This window comes from Nannospalax galili, unplaced genomic scaffold, assembly GCF_000622305.1.
Source record: "Nannospalax galili isolate Female #2095 unplaced genomic scaffold, S.galili_v1.0 scaffold600, whole genome shotgun sequence".
NCBI lineage: Eukaryota > Metazoa > Chordata > Mammalia > Rodentia > Spalacidae > Nannospalax > Nannospalax galili.
The window spans coordinates 4,421,072-4,426,529 of NW_008348789.1; the positions used below are offsets into that span (position 1 = coordinate 4,421,072).

Consider the following 5,458-nt stretch of genomic DNA (forward strand, 5'->3'; position numbering starts at 1 on the left):
GGCATCACTTTTCCCTCTAGGTTTCCTAGCCCCTCAAGATTCACTCATCTCTATGCTTTTTTCTCCCATCTCACCTCCCTCCTCCCTCTCTTCCTAATCACAGTGCCCCCATTATTCCCACCCTCCCTCTGAAACCTCCTGACTCCCTCCCTCGCCCACCCCATGGTCCCTTGCACGCCCCTCCCTCTTTTCATCCTAGTTTTTCCAACTCCCTCATTTAACATGTGTCCCCTACTATCCCCCTTTCAGGTTGTTTCTTTTCCTTTACAGCCATGCATCCTTTCCCTTTACCTGGCTCCTGATGTTACATCAAAATTTATATAGTCACACACAAGGAATTGGTCCTGCAATCCACAAATGAAGAACATACGTCACTTGCTTTTCTGTGTTTGTGTTACTTCACTTAGTATAACACTCTCTAGCTCCATCCATCTACCTTCAAATTTCATAATTTCATCTTCTCTTATTGCTGAGTAGAACTACATTGAGTAGATGTACCACATTTTCATTAACAATTCATTAATTAAGGGACATTTAGGTTGTATACATCTTAGCTATTGTGAAGAGAGCAGCAACAAACATGGATGTACAGGAATCTCTATAGTATGATGAGTCCTTTGAGTATATGCCAAGGAGTGGATCATATGGTAGATTATTTGTAGTTTTCCAATGGTTCTCTACCCTGCTTTCCATAGTAGTTTCAGGAGTCTGCATTCCCTCCAGCAGTGAATGAGCGTTCCTTTTTTCTCCATATCCTCTCCAGCATTTGGAGTCTTTTGTTCTCATGATCATTCCCAATATGACTGTGATAGGATGGAATTTTAGAGTGGTTTTTATCTACATTTCTCTAATTAGTAAGGAAATAGAGGACTTTTTAACGTTCTTCTTAACCATTTTTATTTCTGTGTTTGAGAACTCTCTATTGTCATTTATCTTTTTTGAGTTATTTGTATATTTTGGATATTAATCTTCTGTTAGATATGTATCTGGTGAAGATTTTCTCCCACTCAGTGGGTTTTTTCTTCCCTTCCTTGGTTGTTTCCTTTTCTGTACAGAAACTTTGTAATTTAATGAGGTCTCACTTATTGATTGTTGGCCTTAGTGCCTGAGCAGCTAATGTCTAATATAGAAAGTATTTTGCTAAGCCTATCTTTATCTTGGAGGGTGCTGCCTATGTTTTCATATAGCACTTTCTGAGTTTCAGGTTTTGTATTGAGATCTTTGATCCATTTGGAGTGGATTTTTGTGCAGGTGAAAAAAAGGATTAAGGTTCATTCTTCTGCAGGTTGAGATCCAGTTTTGCCATCATCATTTATTGGAGATGCTGTCTTTCCTGCATTGTGTGTTCTTTGCTCCTTTGTCAAATATTAGGTGGCTGAAGTTATAGGAACTTATGTTTAGATCTTCCCTTGTGTTCCGTTGATCTAGATGTTTTTTGTTCTGTTCATTCTGCTTTTAAGTCCTGTGTTTGGGTTTTCTTCACTATTTATATCCCTTTAGTGAATTTGGTTTTCAAGTTGTGAATTGTTTTTGATATCTCATTAAGTTGCATATTTGTACATTCCTGGGTCCCATCAAAAGTTTATGACATTCCTCTGAGTTCTTTGAGTTGCTTGTCTGTGTTTTCTTGAAGTTCTTTGATCATGAATATGATTGTTCTTTTAAAATCTGCTTCCTGGGTTTCTACAGGGTGGTTCTCAATGCTGTGCACTTCTGTTGGAATTGTGGGGTTTGTTTGGGACATATTTTCTTGGTTTTTCATATTGTTTGTGTTTTTGTGTTGCTGTTTAGGCATATCAATGTTCTTTGTTGGATATGTATTCAATAGGAGCTTCTACTCCACTTTTGTTTAATTTTGGTTCTGTAAATATTGTTTATACAGCTTAGTTACTTTTTGTTTGGGTATGGAAGACAAACTGGTGGGTATCTTAAGTTCTTGTTGGGTAGTAGAATGATCACGGTCCTGACTGAGAATGTCTGTCTGTCTGATCTGGGAACTGGGAGTTTGGCAGTGAGGGGATTGCTGGGTGAAGACCAAGCAATGTATGATAGGGAGATTAGTTAACCTTGTTTCGGTAGCTAGTCCTGGGAATTGATGTGAATTTTTCAAGCAGAGGCAATCTGATTATGTATGGGATCTACTGATAAGCAGTAAACTACCATCTAATAAGTTGTTCCCCTAATATCTCAATAGTCTCACTATCTAGTGTACTGTGTGTTAGGGAAAGAGGAATTTACTGCTTGTTTGAATATACTGTTTGTCTGAATTTACTGCTTGAATTTACTTGTTTGAATTTACCAATTAACTCAACTGGAGACACAGGCATCCGGAGATAGGGGCAAGTACTACAGCCCCCGTAACCTGACCTGTCTGGTCTGTGTCATTACCGTAGGCATGTCTGCTTACACAAGATAACAAGGAAGGGCTGTGCCAGGCTCATACCACTCATCCCTCCTTGATTGGGACACCTGAAGGGAGTGTAACATTTTTCTTGTTTTGAAGTTATTGGTTGTATAAACGCGGGCTTTTGTATAGGGCTTTTGTGTAAAGGTTGTAGAAGCCTATATAATCTTTACCTAAAATTGTCTCAGGGTCGATCGCTCTGACCAGACCTGCGTGTCTTGAAAGGATGTTCGGACCCAGCTAGCTGATTTAATAAAACTCTGCTTGATTTTTCCATCTCCATACTCGGGCCTTTGTTCTCCAGAAGAGACCCACGGAGTCACGGACAGTAACATTTTGGGGGCTCGTCCGGGATTCGTGGGGGGCTTCTGGGGATCAAAGGAAAAACGGGGGCAGAGTTTCTTTTCTCCGGACAGGGCAGTGTAAATCGAGGGTGGCTCCCTCATGTCTGTAAAATCCAGAATAAAGCAGGAATCGCCATCCCGTGTCTGGTCTCGGGTTTGAGTCCCGAGCAGGGAAGTCCGGGTTCAAGTCCCAGCACCTAGGAAGTCCGGGTTTGAGTCCCAGCACCTAGGTAAAAGTCCAGGTAACCAGCCCTGGCCCTAGGGTCTGAGTGTCTTGGCCCTAGGAAGAAAGCCTACCATCAAATATGGCGCCTGAGGAGAAAAAAAAAAAATCGAGCTCGTTACTCTGAGGCAGTCCGAGCGGACACCATTTGGGAGAATCACAAGAAGTCTCGGGGATCCTGAAAGTGAGAGTGGTGAGTGCAGCGAGTGTCTGAGTGAAAGAACGACCGGTCCGCAGGAATGTGATTCAATGTGGTGTGTGTGCTTGCTGGTTGTGCAAATTGTCTTACTGGGGTGGGGTCTGGTTTTGTATTTTTCTCTACCCTCTCTATTTTAAACCTTCCTTTCCTCCTTTTTCCTTCCTTTTATTCTCGGTCTAAGTAGACAAGACCCTTTATCTGTATCTCCCACCCCTCTCCATCCCTCTCTCCGGCCACTGAAAAAACCCATGGCCGGGGCTGCGCGGGCTCTGGGGCAGATGCGCCATGGCCACCACCCGGGGCATGAAGATCTCCAGGTGGCACCGCCAGATGAAGTTCGAGTGGCCCATGCTCATGTCCACCGAGCCCTGCGACCAGTTGCGCCCGATGTTCACCAAGCACCTCTTCATAAGGTAATGAGGTACTCGAACTCGTGGCCCTCCAGCCGTGCCATGGCCCAGCCGCCGGGTGGGGACCCGCCACTCCCAGCCTTGCCGCCCGCGGGAGGGGCGCCTGCTCTCAACAGCACCGCTGCCACCACCACCACCGCCACCACCGGCCACCCGCCCGCTTGGCTCCTAGGGCCTCTGCCGCAATGCTAAGCTGCGCTGCCTGCACCCAGGACTCGGGAGGGGGCCGCGGAAGAGCCGCCTCCCCTGGCCCCCCGATCCCCGCACCCCGGCCCCTGCCATGGTCTCTGGCTGCCACCGCACCCTGCGCGGCTAGGCTAGAACAATGCGGGAGCCCCTGGACCGCGGCCCCGGTGGGCACCAAGCCCCCTACTCCACCGCCTGCTGCTCGCCACACTGCTGCAGCTGGCTGGCACCCAGGCCCCTGTCTCCCAGCTTGATGCCCCTGATCACCAGAAGAAAGTGGTGCCCAGGTGCCCAGCTGTGTGACTGTGCAATGCTGTGGTGGCTGCTGCCCTGATGGCAGCCTAGAATGTGTGCCCACTGGGCAGCACCAAGTCCGAATGCAGATCCTCATGATCCAGTACCCTAGCAGTCAGCTGGGGGAGATGTCCTTGGAAGAACACAGCCAATGTGAATGCAGACCCAAACAAAAGGAAAGTGCTGTGAAGCCAAACAGGGCTGCCGTGCCCCACCACCGTCCCCAGCCCTGCTCTGTTCCGGGCTGGAATTCCACCCCCAGAGCACCCTCCCCAGCTGACATCATCCATCCCACTCCAGCCCCAGGATCCTCTGTCCACGCTGCACCCAGCACCGTCAGCGCCCTGACCCCTGGACCTGCCGCTGCTGCTGTAGATGCCACAGCTTCCTCCATTGAAGAGGGGAGCCCAGAACACCCCAGCCCAGGAGATCTCAGCTGGGGCTCCAGAAGGGCCAGGGACAGAAGCAAACAGAAACTGAGACAATAGAATTGAAGATATTGAAGACCCAGAAGGCAGAAATAGGGGGTTTTGAGGGTCCAGTGATAGCTGCTGAGATGGGAAAGTCTGAGATATCGGAGGCCCAGGAAACAGAGGTTAGGGAATCAGGGGCTCTGTGGATAGACATGACACAGCCTGAGATGCTGGGAACCCAAGAGATAGAAGTTGGTGGCTCAGAGATCCCAGGGATAGAACCTGAAATAGCCAGGGCTCAGGAAACAGAGGTGGGGGATTCTGGGACTTCCAGGCCAGAAGTTGGAACAAAAGAGGCTGAGGTTCTGAGGGGGCCCAGTGAACAGAAACTATAGTTTCAAAGTTAGAGGAGACAAAGACAGAAACTTTGACAATTCAGGAGACTGAGACCTGGGGAGCTCTCACAGTCACTGAACAAAGAGTTTCAGGGGCTCAGAAAATAGAGACAAAAGTATCCAGGACACCAGAGACAGAGACTAAAGTACTGAGGCTTCAGAGGGCAGAGGCTAGAGTGTTGGGAGAAACAAAGGCCAAATCTTTGACTTTGGGGCCCCAGAAAGCAGAGATAACAGTTTCTGAGCCCCTGGAAAATAAATCTGGTATTTTTGAGGCCCAGGAAGAAGAATCTGGGGTCTTGGGAACCCAGAAGGGGAAAGAAGCTGAGGAAAGCCTCCCAGAAGCCAGCTTATTTGAGACACAGGTGGCCAGTGGGGCAGGGGCTGGGGTACCCAGGCCCTTGGGGGGCCTCTTCCCCAGAGGAGCCCAAAGAGGACAGGGGGCTGCCGGGCAGCCAGACACCACCTGCCCTGGTCAGCTCCAGCCAGTCCCTGCTAGAGTGGTGTCAAGAGGTCACCAGTGGCTACCGTGATGTCCGTATCACCAATTTCACCACATCCTGGCTGATGGAGATGAAAAAGTTTCTAAG

The 5,458-nt window shown here is 48.3% G+C and overlaps 1 pseudogene; it reads left to right on the top strand.

The window, feature by feature from the left end:
* The first annotated feature begins 3,418 nt into the window (after nucleotides 1–3,418).
* On the top strand, nucleotides 3,419–4,548 carry LOC115072497 (annotated as a pseudogene).
* Nucleotides 4,549–5,458: the final 910 nt, after the last annotated feature.